Source organism: Choristoneura fumiferana, chromosome Z, assembly GCF_025370935.1.
Source record: "Choristoneura fumiferana chromosome Z, NRCan_CFum_1, whole genome shotgun sequence".
Lineage (NCBI taxonomy): Eukaryota > Metazoa > Arthropoda > Insecta > Lepidoptera > Tortricidae > Choristoneura > Choristoneura fumiferana.
In genome coordinates this window covers 5,249,055-5,264,402 of record NC_133472.1, presented here as the reverse complement: position 1 = coordinate 5,264,402, position 15,348 = coordinate 5,249,055, and the positions used below count along the sequence as shown (strand labels likewise).

Here is a 15,348-nt window from a genome sequence, read left to right as displayed (position 1 = left end):
GTCTAAATACACCTTATGATTTGGACACGATCATTTTTTTTTTAATGGCAATATACAAGTTCGGTTAGAACAGACGACAAAGTGAGGAAACGAAGCGGAATTTAAAAAAAATACGGAATTTTGAATTTGGATAAGGAAAAAGACACGATCATTATTGTCATTAGCTAAACGCAGAAAATAAGGTTTTTATTTAATCTCGGTTTTTTGTACGTGACTATTTTCTGGCTGTTTGGTGAATTTTCGGTCTTGGATGAAATTAAAAGTAAACAACCTGCACAATAATAAACACTTCCCGGACGTCCGGGAAGAAATGCCACTTTTTTATTTATTTTCGCATCAACGCATAACGATGGACTTCCCGGTCGATTTTTCCAACATTAATGAGAACATTTCCGAGCAAGTTGGAGAAAATAGAATATACATGCTGTCCTTGATGGTTGAATTTACTTTCGTACTTACTTTTTATTTTTATGTTCATGAAACTGCATAGGTAATTATTTTTATTAAATAGGTACCTAAGTACGTTTCTATCGTAAGAATCGTAACACAAAAGTAAAATGAGTGTTAACTGGCCCGTTTGTAGTGTTATTGTTCTGAGTAGGCCCGCGCTTGTTCATTTGCCTCTCTTTTCTTAAATATAAAATAGACCTACCTAATAAACTTAACCAAAATCTCCAAAAATTGGAAATTTTGTAAAATCTCGAAATTTCAATTGTAACTACCAGATCGAATAGTTTACGCGTGCGAAGCCGCAGGTAAACTAGTTTTAAGATATATAGACAGACATGGCTAAACTTAGGGTACGTATTTGGGATTTAGATAGTGTTTCCAGGGTTAAAAATATTATTCTACTTAGTTCTTCAGTATAGACTCTATAATAACTTTAACTACATAAATATTATTAATAAGTGGCTTAGATCAGATTGAACGAGGAAGGCTGCGTGAGCATTCACTAGACTAGAGCACAGAATATATAATAGTACTAACGTAACTAGGGGCAAGTTACGGCCAAGCCAATAGTTATTCGAACAACTTCACTCACATAACTAAAGAATCACATCACTAAAGTTGAAGTACAAACTTACCCAAGTTGAGGCAAGGCAAGGCAAGGCAGTGCGCGCGCAGCGTCCAGTTAGAACGAACGTCGCGTCGCTTCGCGATCTGTCAGTGAAAAAAAAAAGTGCTTGCCTTGTTTATTTTTAAAAATACGAGCTACTAAGGCGCCAACGACCTATAAGGTTAGTCTCAACATATCACCATTTAACAAGTAATTTAAAACTTAAGTTTACTTGTGCGGATTACACAATTTGACCTCGCAGTGAAATAAAATATGTTTTGTGTGACTTTAAGTTACGCCTAAGTTGGATGGCAATGCAATTGTTTTAATTGTGATTTTTTAATGCTCTGCGGTAGTAGTGGATGAATGAGATGAATCTAATGTCCTTCCTTATTATTTTATAAAAAAAATGCTGTTGGCAAAGTGAAATGCTTGTGCTTAGACGACTTGCTAGAGACGGAAATGGACGGCTGAGTTTAGTTTTAGAGAGGCTCCATAAGGTCATTTTAGCCGACTTCTGAAACAGAGCTTACATTTTCGTCTCTATGTGTTATTTATTGTTCAACGATAGCTTCTAAAAATGCTACAAATTAGTAAAATTTATGCTTTTTCTATATAAAAAAAAACTATTTTACACAAGTAAGTAAAAAACTTTTAACTGTAAACAATATGCTATATTATATATAAATATAATACGCTTTATATGCTATACTTACTTAATTTTTGTTTTATTATGCCATAGGTACTTTACTTTAATAAACGCCGAAATTTAAATTATCTAGGTATATATAAAATTATCTTACAAGTAAAGATTACGTCACTGCTTCGCAAAAAATGTGAACAAGGCTTTATGTTTTTTTTCTCTAACTTGATACCTACCTACCTGTGTTTTGCGTGAATTGAGGAATTGAGTACCTACTTTTTACTTAATTAATAAAAAGGTTGAATTTATTTTAATATCCCTTAAACAATTGAGGTGAAATCTCTCAAAAAAGTAGTCAAGTGTAAAATATGTAATCCATTTGGTATTATAAAGTCAAGGTCAAAATATCTTTACACTTTACCACCTTTTCGCTGTCACTTTGTGTTTGAACTTTTGTATACAATTGTCATATGAGAACAGTGACATTGAACCTCGACTGTACCTACCACGATCCTTTTAAGTTCGATGAAGAATGCGATCGGTACATATTTTTGAAGTGTTACACAGGTACAGTCGAGCGCATATCTATACAGCCATAGCGTCAAATATAGCAGGGTTTCTCAAACTTATGGCTCCACGTACCCCTATTAAAGTTTCTAGAAGACAGCGAACCCCTACCTGCCCCCCCCCCAAAGAAAGTAATAAAATTGATTGTTGGAGAACTAAGGTTTTTTTTTATTTCAATCATCATCATAATATAATGCACCTATATTATTTATTTCAATAAAAGGTAACAAATCTAGGTAAGAATCGACTTGCCAACGAAAATACAAACTGAAACAAACAACAACAAATAAGTAAACTTTGGAGTTGAAATAAAAAATACAAAAAGACTCCAAAAACCAATCTTAATCATCTTGCCAGTCTTGCAGCCACCATCACGTAAACCTTGTCGCGAACCCCCTACCGTCAAATAGCGAACCCCACTTTGAGAAACCCTGAAATATAGTATACACAGACCTTACAGTTAGCGGCATAAAGGTGTACAGATATTTTTGGCGCCGTGGTAACGTACATAATATTTATGCCCTTGACAGTTCATATTTTAGCACTCGACTGTACAGTCAGCGACAATGTTTTGCCACCGTATTATGTCGGAAAAGTACGTACTTATTTTGCTATCTCAACTATAAGTACTGAACCTAATTGAGAAAGAAAGATAAATTCGAACTTAACTTATGTAAAACACAATATTTATGGATCGCTCCAGGGCTGCCATAGGAAAGAGACTTACGTAGATAGAACCATTACCATTACACAGTAAATATCTACTAGAAATTAGAAAGGGATGCAGTTAGCGGGAAAACTGCAGAGTCACTGTACCGGTTGTTGGAATCATATATATAAAACCACTCGAAAGTAGTAAAAAGTCGTGTATTGCTACCAATTACAGCTGAAATCAGGGTTGCACGGAATAATTTTAAAAATAATTATCTTGATAATTATGCCGATAATTACGGACTGGTAATTATCAATGATAATAACATCTATACCTGCGTAATATACCTAGTGTTCCTAACCTAGGTTAGTGCGACACTTTTTTGGCATCACGTCAATTGTGTAGTCGAATTACGAACACGAGAAATTAAACTAAAATAACCTAACCATAATTTTTTTTTTAAGACAAGCTTTTTTTGCTGACTGTACTTTTTGTTGACTGTACTTGCATTGTCGCCTAAACTAGTAGTCGATGCTATTAACCGTTGAAGAGTTCCGTCCTGCGGAGACGATCCTGGCTGGACTACCAGGATGTCTACTACTAGATTATAGTATTGTCACGCGATTTACATAAGAATTCTAAATTTCAAATCAATCTGACTACTGTAAGTTGGTCAAATTTAACTTGCAAGATTTGATTACAGACAGACAGACAGACACAACGGGACAGGTGAAACTAAATAAAAGCTTGTAAAAAAATGTTAGCTCGAAGAATATTCAAGTCGAAGTGACAATGGGTGGGCCACATCGCTCGAAGAACGTAACCATTAGGGTAGAAAGGATCCCTAAAGGAACCCTAGGACCTAGAAACACGATAACACGAGCGTGACGGCGAGTGGCGAGTTGTCTTTCACTCTTTTCAAAATCTTCCGGCTTTTGATGATATTTATTGTTTGATATATAATAATGAGATAATTATCAGATAATTATCTTGACGCAATTTGGGCAAGTAAAAATTTCCGTGGGAACTCCCCAAAACTCTTATAATATCGTGGATTGCATTAAAGTTGCATAAAGACACGTCCAAAACTCATGTCTTCTCGTTTAATCTTAACTGGATGGATGAAACCTAACTGCTAATTAAGTTCATCCTAGCCTATATACGTCCCACTGCTGGGTACTGAGGGGCTACTACGAAACTAGAGAATCGAAGTTCGTATCGCACCGTCCCTTTCACTCGCGGATTAAGTAACATAAGCGTCAGCGGAACGGCAACACAAGTTCGAGTTATGCACTTTGTAGTATAGGGCCAGGCCTTTTCGCTTTGTGACATAATTTTGCATCTATGTTCGTCATATAGCGTATTACATTTTTGATACACTTTTGTACTGTTGCAATTTTTTGATGCAAGAATTTGAATTTAGTGAAATCCCGTTTCATTTAGAACGGTTTTTATTCGAGCTGGTAAAGGTAAACCAAAGGTAAATAAATCCTGTGAATGAAAGGGTTCAACGTAGTGACATAGGCCCTTACTGCTTTTACTATGAGTCTAAGCGGAAGGCACGAGTTCAGGAACCTTAGCCAACGGGATCTGCGCAAGCGCCAAGGTTGCCAGTGTCAAACTAAAAACTCCCGGCAAACTTGATCAATATTTTTTTTACCGTTTTTTTACCGATTTTTGGCTTCTATACCCTAAAGCAGCGTTTCCACCAACAATGTGCTTGTCATGAACCAATAGAAACGCTTAATTTACCTCGCCTTGCTCCGCTCAGCTGTTTCCACCAGAGATGTGCTGTGCGAGGATGTAAATGAAGCATTTCTATTGGTTGATGAAAAACACATTCCACAAAGACAACTCTCGCCCTAAATGCTCTGTGTCTCGACCGTACAACGGATTGAATGTAAATATTAAGTTTTAACATTCTAAGGGCCAGCAGGCCTACTACGAAACACGAAACTCGAAGTTCGTGTCGTGCGTTCCCTCTGACACTATACTATTTAATATGAGAGCGACAGGGACCGCACGACACGAACTTCGAGTTTCGAGTTTCGTAGTAGCCATGCTGTTACACCACTTGTCGATTAACTTTAAGTGACGGATATCAGTGATGCCGTCTCTGTTTGTTTTGTCCGAATAAACGAAGACGGCATTACTTTTAGTTTTATTTTAGTTTATACTACCACCGCTTAATGGTGTTTCGTTAAAAAAAACAAAGCGGTGTATAAAAACATCTTTATTGCAAACCTTGATAGCTCTGTCATTACGATGCATGGTGTAGGGCTGTGAGCACATCGACATGATTTTAATTTTACAAGCTCTTATAAAAAAAAAAAAACACAAAAAGCAGAAGGAAAATTTTATAATTATTATCTAGTTATTTTTTTATGAATAAAATATTACAGTGTAAAACCAATGCGCTGTAAAATTCAGTTAATATACAAGAAATGGCAGACAAACAATGTTACTTATTTATAAGATATGTAATTTACAAATATTATAGTAAAATCATAGTTATTATTAGAGAGCATGTATTTTTAATTCGTCTCAAAAGAAATCATAGGTTACCTAGTGTTGTGAAAAATACAGGATGTTAAATCTTACATCATTAAACGAGCAATTGATATATATTTATTTACATACTAGTGTTTACCCGGGGCTTCGCACACGTAAATCATGAGATCCAGCAGCTGAATTGAAATTAAGGGATTTTTTTAAATTCCCGTGGGAATTCCTGAAAATTACATACGGGTTTCATTGACGTTACATTAAAAACAATCGTGTCAAATTTCATGACCTAAGCCCAGCGGTTGTTATTTCGAGATTGTATCCCTATCCCGTTGAAATATCGGAATAAAAGTAACCTATGTTTTATTCCAGATATCCAGCTATCTACATACCAAATTTCATCCAAATCCGTACGGCCGTTTCAGCGTGAAATGAAGTAGTAACAAACATACTCATTCACTCACTCATGCATAAACTTTCATATTAATAATATTAGTAAGATACATATTGGAGATCGGCTCTATCGATTTCAACGAAATTTGCTATGGGTAATTTTCAGGAGTTAACAATTGATCTACCTAGCTCTTTGTCCGCGTTTATGCGAATTATAATGTTTTTTACAAGCTTTTATTTAGTTTCACCTGTCCCGTTTTGTGTCTGTCTGTCTGTAATCAAATTTTGCAAGTTAAATTTGACCAACTTCCAGTAGTCAGATTGATTCGAAATTTGGAATACTTATGTAAATCGCGGACAATAAAATAATCTAGTCATGACATCCTGGTAGTCTAGCCCGGATCGTCTCCGCAGGACGGAACTCTTCCACGGTTATTAGCATCGACTTGAAATTTGGTATGCAAATGTAGTTTGGGACTTTGGGTGACAATGCAAGTACAGTCAACAAAAAGTACAGCCAGCAAAAAAAGCTTGTATTAAAAATGAAATTTTTATGGTTAGGTTATTTTGTAGCAAAATTATCACGCCCAATAAGATTGGTAATAAATATCTATTTATCTATCTTCCGCGTAGTGGGTCAGCGGTGTATAGTTGGACGTGTAAATTGGAGGTCTTGAGATTAAAAAGTTTTTGGTACAAGCTTTTTCTGCCTACTGTACTTTTTTGACTGTACTTGCATTGCCACTCAAACTACATTAGCACCCCAAATTTCAAGTCGATGCCATTAACCGTTAAAGAGTTCCGTCCTGCGGAGACGATCCTGGCTGGACTACCAAGATGTGACTACCAGATTTTTGTATTGTCACGCAATTTACATAAAATACCAAATTTCAAGTCAATCCAACTACTGGACATTGGTCGAATTGAACGCGCAAGATTTGATTAAAGACAGACAGACAGACAGACAACGGGACAGGTGAAACTAAATAAAAGCTTGTAATTAATTTAGTTTAACTATCACTTATAAAGCTTATAAAAATACCTACGTAACTTCTCTAAGAAAACAGAGCTCGTTCGCCCAGATACTATGATAATTAAAATGGGTTATACGAGTATAGTTTCCAGGCAAATCCCAGGCAATAAAACGTGTCCGAGTGTTTCCAGCTTTACCCAGTTTTATGGGGAGAGTTTTTTAATTGTGGCAACCCTACCCATTGACGCCCGCTGGGCCCTTTTTTATTTTTTTAAATTGTTTTTGCACATCGTAACTTAGCGGAATTATAAGACAAGCAAAGCGCATTAAGTTATAATGTTTTTCTCTTGTAAGAAAGTACAATTTTGTAATTTTTGTGATGCACCAAGCGTACGTCTGTCAATGCATCGTTTTCTGCGTGGCAGCCGCTATTTAATATTGATTGAATTTAGAATAAATAACCTAGCGGATTTGTGAGCAAGTGTTTTCCAAAGTGGCTGAATTAGGACATTTTGCATGCGACCAATAATACATATGCCTACAATTAAAATACAGTGCCTTACAACGCATAGCCTAAACAAAACTGTTGGATCTTGATACTAGTAAAGCAGACATATATGCAAGGTGTTAATTAAATAACTGAAAACCAGAAAGTAGTTTGCTCAGAATCGAGAGTAGAATCGATTACACTATGTTTTAAATCAGGTTGTGTTTGTGTTTTTATATCCCTTTTTTATTGTGCCGGGTCTAAAAGTAACGACTGCAACAGGCGCTAATTAAATATTTTTGCGAGGTTGCATATGATTTTGATAATTTAATATCAATCTTTTATTTATATTTTGTGTAGTTAAGGTATATTTTTATGTTGTAAATTACTAGTTTTGTGTATTGTAAAAAAAATGTTTTAGTTGTCGAGTTCACTGTTGTTGGATTCTTTTAACTCTTAAATGGTCCCAACGGAAGACCAGCGTCGGCCGCAAGGTTGACATCAAGCTGAGTTGGGACCATTTCGTGACAATTTTTTTTCTTTCATTTGTAAAAATGTCACGAATAAATGTTTTTCTTTCTTTCTTTCTTTAATTGGCCGTTTTACTGTCACTGTATGATTTTCTTCTTAAAACGTCAAAGCGCAACGGGCAAACACAAATCATGAATGTAAAGTTAGAAATGAAGTAGAATTACTGACTTAGCAAAACACACCTTCATCTTTTAAAATAATGAATATATTCAAAAATAAATTCAATCAATTTACTTTAAATTAAAAAAATATTGTTGGGGTGTCTGAGGTTTCCAGTTATTTAATTAACACCTTGTATATTCGTTGAAGGACATAGTGGTGCACTAAAAAATTATGATTTTCGAAATTTGAAAGGAAACGGCCAATTATTTATTTATCCGCGGGACCGAAGCTGCGAAATAAAGCTAGTAGGTAGATGATTTACATAATTTCGAAAATTCAGTTGTATGCAAATCAAATTAGCGTATTATTGTCACGGTCAAAACTTATTTATTCACAATTTATTTAGCAACAGTAATTGTTCGAATACTCATTTTAGTAGCAGAAATCGTAAATTGAAATTGTTATGAATTTCATTTTTAAAATTTAATTAGAAAGTAATTAAGATTGAGGGATAATTTTATTATGTACCTAAGAGTTATTATTAGCTTTGAATCTGACGTGCAGTGTCTGCTACCGAAGGTCGCTAGCAAAACGAGTTGCGAATGGCAACCAAGGTTCTTTATAATCAAAATGACCATTTTTTGTCGACGGTACTAAATCGTGGTGCCTAATAAATAAGTCACGTCCGTTCGTCCTGCATGCCCATAAAAAAACCTAATCGCCGGTCATCGCACTCTCTATGCTTTCTTAAAAATATATTTTTAAATATGGCGACTGGCCGGTTTATTATACAAGAAAGGTGAGTTCCACATTTGAATTTGGCGTGTGTGCACAAGTGTTGCCTGGTTTGTGTCGAGATATTGCCCAATTTGGTACTGGCTTGAAAAAAAAAACAGTTTGGATGGTTGTGTTCGTAATGATAGTAGGACCTTTTAAAACTACTATCCTATCTAAGTGTGTGTGTGAACATGGGTAACACAAAGAAGACTAGGTGCATAGTTTTGCATGCTATGATTCCTGTATAGTTTCCAGAGATAAAATAAAAAGGAACTATCCTTAACCTTATATCAGTGAAATAATTTTTAGAATATGTTCAATATTTCCAGAGATTATTCGCTCGCTACATGCAAACAAACAAACATACATACATCTAAGTTTCCTAATTTTTTATATTATTTATTTTAACATGAGCGCGAGTTCACCCAAATACAGAGCTCAGATAAACTTTTCGACTTACTTATTTTTACAGTACAGTACAATTTTTCGCCAATTATGAACGGTATTTTTGTGATGGGTTTTCGTAAATCAGATGACAAAATTATTAATTGGCTGTATATATATTTATGCCCTTGACTGTACTTACTCGTATTCGTATTTCAAATTTAACAGTTCATTCTCGATTAGTCAAAATCGTCCCCTGCACCGCCGATTTGAACGGAACAATGCCCTTCTGATTAAACGGATAGTGGTTTCCGAGAGAATTCGCATTGACCGTCGATATATCCGTCCCCTATTATTTGCCTAAGTGGCGGCGAGACAGCTATAACTTGCACCGGCCATTATTAGCCGTGACGGCTCCGGGCGGGGCCATTTGAGAAAGTATACTGCAAAATGGCCGCCGGCAGTTGGGATAAATTTGAAATGCATTTGGCTGCGGCCAGTGCCTTTGAACTACCCGACATGAGGATTTTTTTAAACTGCTGCCAGAAAGGGTGTTTTACGAATGTACAGTCGGGGAAACAGAATCGCGTGCCAAGGTGGGACCTTTTCATAATCAACATCGGTATGATTTCTTTGGCAGATGTATGGAATGCCGATATGGTATCAGTAGCACAAAGGTTCCACCCTGGTAGGTACGAAATTCAGTTTCTTTGACTACACTCTATACGTTTGAGTATTACTTATAAGAATAATAATAATTTTATTTAGCAATAAAGTTACAGTGCACAAAAAAATACAGAAAATACACATTTCAATAAAATACATAACATCATCTGACTTTTGCCACAGAACATTCTGTTCAGAATATACTTTACCGTGAAATCTTCATTAGAAATTTGACGCCCATCAGCGTCTGCGGCATTAGGGTCCAGCAAGACGCCGATGGGCGACAATGGCACTGCATGGGAGCATGGGACTAGGTTTAGGAAAGGTGCGCCCACGCTCTGCGCTTACGCAAGTCTGATTCACAAACAAAATGGCGCAACAGTTACCTACGCGTTTGAATATGTATATACTCGTTGTGGTTTAGAGTCGTCTGTTAACTTATTTGATAAGTTAAAATTTTAAGTAATTTCCAATAAAAAATGACGTTATTTTTTATTACAAGCTTTTATTTAATTTTTAATACATGTATGTTTGTGTGTATGTCTGTACTTATATCTGAACTAGGTGGTGCTCGCGGCTTCGCCCCCGGTGTAGTTTTTTTTTAATTTTCTAAATCTTTAATAAGAACCTTTTTCTGACAATAGCAAACACAACAAAAAATAATTAGCGAAATCGGTCCAGCCGTTGGTTAGAGGGGGGATGCTCGATTTTACTGAAAATTTGAATGAATTGTAAAATCGTCTTAGCAAACCCCTAATGGTTTTAAAAGGCCTATCCAACGATACCCCACACTATAGGGTTGGATGAGGAAAAAAAAATCACCCCCACTTTACGTCTATGGGAGGTACAGTAAAAACATTTTTTTTACATATATATTCGTGCAAAATTACAGCTTTCTAGCATTGATAGTCCCTGAGCAAAGCCGCGGACGGACGGACAGACAGACAGACATGGCGAAACTATAAGGGTTCCGTTTTTTGCCATTTTGGCTCTGGAACCCTAAAAATGATTATGAAAACAGCGTGCGTATCGTATATTAATGCTGGTGACTGTACTATCGAACCAACTGATTCGCGACCCGCTGTAGAATCTTTTTGTTGAAAAAGTCCCAATCGCATTCTTTGACAAGGCCATTCAATTACATATGTCATTTACTGTGAGCACGTGCTACGGTGGGTCAGGAATAACGGTTCGACTGTACCTAGACTTTTGACAGCTGATAATAACAGTATGTCAATTAGTTGGTGGTAATAACGAGTACTTTCTTTCAAAGGTCAATTCAATGGTTATATATAGGAGAGAGGAAAAATCTCGCCAGCGCTATTCAGGATGATATAATTTTCGTTCGGCATACAAAATCAACATCTAAGCATATTCCTGCTATACATAGCGCGATTATTTTTGCCAGTCTCTATAATTCGCACAAAACTTTAATTATATTACTAATTAACCAAAATGAAATGTGTCTAGAAAAACTAGTTATTATAATTATCATCACAAGCAAAAGGTCGACGAGGATTGTTCCTGCAAAATATTTGCCTCCTGCAATCTAGATAACATTAGACCAATTTGACGGGTCCTTGCTATGCAATTATTAAAATTTTATCAACTATTATTATAATTAATGAATTATTTATTATCCATTCCATTAGTTTCTGGAGGTTTCTGGCAATCTAAATTCTAAATTCATACCACTTCCTACAATACGCTACGTCCAAACTTTTTTATTTAAACGTATATTCAATTACATCTGGCCAGTAACTTCTTTAACATAAAACCACGGCTGTTTAAATTTACTAGACGACAATGTTGTCCATATTTTACCGGTAAGTTGGCACAAGGTCCAAAGCCGGTTGGTATTTGCGTGGCGTCATCTCTGAGTCAACGCCTTCGCCTACTGAATGAGTTTGAATATGGAATGACTTCGCGGCCAGTAAGGAATTAAAAAATTTAATTGGTTTTTCTTTATGCCAGTTTTAATGGCATATTAGAAACGTATACCTGGGTCACATTTCACATAGAAATATTTAATCTGACTCTTACTCCGACAGGAATAGATGAATCCTAACTAATATTATATATTCCAATATAAGTGAAATTTTAAGAAAAGGACAGAGGATAGTTGCATTTCGGAAAATTGCATGGTACCTGCAGTATAGCGATTAACGAATTCGTGGTAGAAGAAGTCGCGGTCAAAAGCTAGTTTTTTTTATGCCCCTTGTCAGACACATAGGACTGAAGCATATTAAACTATTATTATTATTACAGCCTAGATACACTTGCTGTTGTAGAATGTTACCATAGCGTGGCCGATTGTTCGGGTCAGGTTATTGTTCATTCGCGTACAACCAAGTATCCTACTATAAAAAGGTTTATGTCAATTATTATAGTCACAAAGACTCTGCAATAGTTAGGTACTCGTTGTATCTATATTCAACAAAGATATTCAATTTTTAATTACATTTGATATTATCTGTGACCGAGATGATTCCTTTTTGCTGTGTTGGTAAGACTGTTCTAGGCAGCCGACTGATCTCATATACAGATAAGTTTAAGTAGCGGAAACCTAGCAATCAAATGGCCAGTTATAAAGTTTTTTTTTAACTTTAGAACGGGCACGTTTGGATTTTATTTGAATTACGTTTGTGTTATATTTCGGCAAATTTAGGGTTCCACTAATGAAAGACTGGAGTAGAATTAAGTTGGTGGAACTTCTTACCAACCGCAAATAGGAGTCCAGATCTGGGCATATATTATACTACAAAATGCATGCAGTCTTGCTGTCCCACTGACGCTAATATTATTTAATACGAAAGTGAAAGGGACGGTACGATATGAACTTCGATTTTAGATACTTAAATATTTTTTACAATCAGTTCACTAGTTTCAAACATCAGGCCTGCATACAAACAAACAGAGTTTACTTTGTAAACAAACAGGATTTACTGGATTTATTAAATATATTTTTCCCGTATATCTTTACTTGCCCGAATTTCATTTGACCGAATTTCACTTACCATACTTACCAATGTTTGCCATAAAATATATAGAACCGTGCTGTTTTCAGGATTTTTTAAAATGCTATCTTATAGAATGCAGTAGGTTAGTTTAGTTTAATATCAACTCTGAAGAAAATACTATTTAAAAAGTAAATTACTTTATGGCAAATGAAAATTATCGAAAACGATACATTATGGCATATGAAATTCGGGCAAACGATAGAGAACCTTTTTTTAATTAAGTACATATCAAAGCAGGACGATGCTCTCGATAACTACGAATGGCGGTAAAAAAATGGGAGGCCGTGACCCATTAGGTACTAAGCCACTACAGGCTAAAAAAATATCAAAAGCGGTCGCACGTGTATAAACACCCGATTATTATACCACAATATACCACTTGGCTCTTAGTCATACATATATAAGCGCTCCGTTTATTATGTATGTCAAAATAAGTCGTAACTGACAAGCATGCAAGTGGCATGCATATGTATGACAGCCTCCAAGCATGGAGCGCGCTAGAATTCATTTAAGTCTATGAATGAAAAAAGCATTTTAATTAGATAAATACTGTAAGTTATTTTTATGTAACCAAATTTCCAGATTAAAATTTTATTAAAGTATAAATATAACATTATGTTATGACTTAAGTAACCCAACTAATATTATAAATGCGAAAGTGTGTGTTCGTATGTTTGTGTTTGTCCGTGTTTTCATCATCATCATCATCATCAGCCCGAAGACGTCCACTACTGGACAAAGGCCTCCCCCTTAGAACGCCACAATGAACGACAACCGTCCGTGTTTTACCCACGTCGAAACGAAGCAACGGAGATCGACGCATAGAGATAAGTTTATGGGCCAGAGAGTGACATAGGCTACTTTTTATCCTGGAAAAATGCACAGTTCCAGAGGGAACAGCGCGCGATAACCGAATTCCACGCGAGGGAAGCCGCGGGAAAAAGCTAGTGCGTATTCTAAATTTATAAAGTAGATGAATAAAAAAAAATCTGTGGTAAAATCGCTGGTTTGAACCGTAAATTGCCATAAAAAATGTTGGTACCAATCCTATCAAAAATATAAAAGTAGCCGTATTTAAAAAAACTGTGGCCAACCTGGCGCCCATCCGAAATTTGACAGATCGCGGGTAAAAATATTTGCTACTAACTCTGCCAAAAAAAAGTAAGAAATTAAAAAAAAATTGGCGGGAACCTTGCGAATTTTCCGTGGATATTTTTTGAGAGTGCAAATGTAAACTTACAAAAATGGAATCATCGAGTGCTATACTCAAATTGTAACACACGTTTCTCGGTATTTCGAACACAAATGGACTAAAAATACCCTACATGTACATTTATTAGCGGTATTTATTATGTTTTTATCATAGAAGTTAACACAATTTTAAATAGTTTCGTTTTTTCATTTAAAAACGTGTGCAAATTTTACCGTTAAGTTTCAAATGTTAAAATAAATGGAGTAAAGTGACATTTCTTTCCTATTTATTGTTTAGCATGGCATGAGTTTTTTTTTCCTCTAGGTACTATTCCTGTAGGGCTACTACGAAACTCGAAGTTCGTATCGTACCGTCCCTCTCGCTCTCGTATTAAAAAGTATAAGTGTCAGAGGGACCGCACGACACGAACTTCGAGTTTCGAGTTTCGTAGTAGCCCTGCTGTAATAGTTGAAAGAAAAGCAGATTATGCACCTCGCATTAAGTAATTTATATTGCCCTCGTACTTTTTAAAGCCCTCGCTGACGCTCGGGCTCCAAATCGGCACTCGGAGCAATAATAAATAACTTTCTGCTTGGTGCAACAATCTACTATTTCATGCTGGCAGCTTTAAATTCAAAATTCGAACCAACTGGCGTGCCGTGTCTCTAGAGTAAATTACAAATTTGCTTTTGTCGTTGATCAAAATAACAAATGAACATCGGCGGAACAATTCACCAGCAACCCTAACTAGTGACTTTCGTGGTAACTGCAAATTCAACTTTGCAGGAACCCGGTTCAATGTGAGGTTCTATTTTTGTTTTTTTGTTTTATCCTTTTAAATAAATGGCTTAGCTTATTAATACATACAATGGTATAACCTGTAGCATTGCCAACGCGGGCTGAATTCTTTGGCATACCAACCTTTTTGCATAGCTGTACTTTTTTTTCTTGCTGCTAGGTTCTTTTATTGGGCGTTGGACTTAAACAAGCCGTCGCGTTTATTTAAAATAAAATCAACTAGATATTTTAAATCCAAGACTATGGCGTTTGTATTATCTAAAATAAAATTACTCGAAAATGCAACTATAAAGTGGCTGAAAATAATTTTGAATCTGTTAAGATTAGAGTAGTATGTAAAAAACTAAAAATGAACGAAGCTGCGTGAAAAATAGCTGCTTGAATCTACTTATGATTTTTCATGGATGTGTTGCCTTAAGGCCAAAGACACTAGGGCCTGCTTTTACATGACACATGATTTTAGTTTTAAAATTTTATGTATAGTGCTAGGAATCTATGTTTTAACTACGTACAGCCATAACTGCCTCACAGTTTAGTTGGCGCTAGTACTAGGTATATTGAGGTACGTTTGACAACTTTGAAATTTATACCCTCCTCCTTT

The 15,348-nt window shown here is 35.8% G+C and overlaps 1 protein-coding gene across 1 annotated transcript in view; it reads left to right on the top strand.

Annotated features, from left to right (window-relative positions):
* The first annotated feature begins 1,092 nt into the window (after positions 1-1,092).
* The window catches only part of pot (zona pellucida domain protein papillote), a 137,459-nt gene continuing 123,203 nt past the window's right edge, over positions 1,093-15,348 (top strand). The window contains exon 1 of the mRNA XM_074105200.1: positions 1,093-1,238. The gene's annotated coding sequence lies outside the window, so the exon portion shown is untranslated. The remainder of the gene's footprint in view (positions 1,239-15,348) is intronic.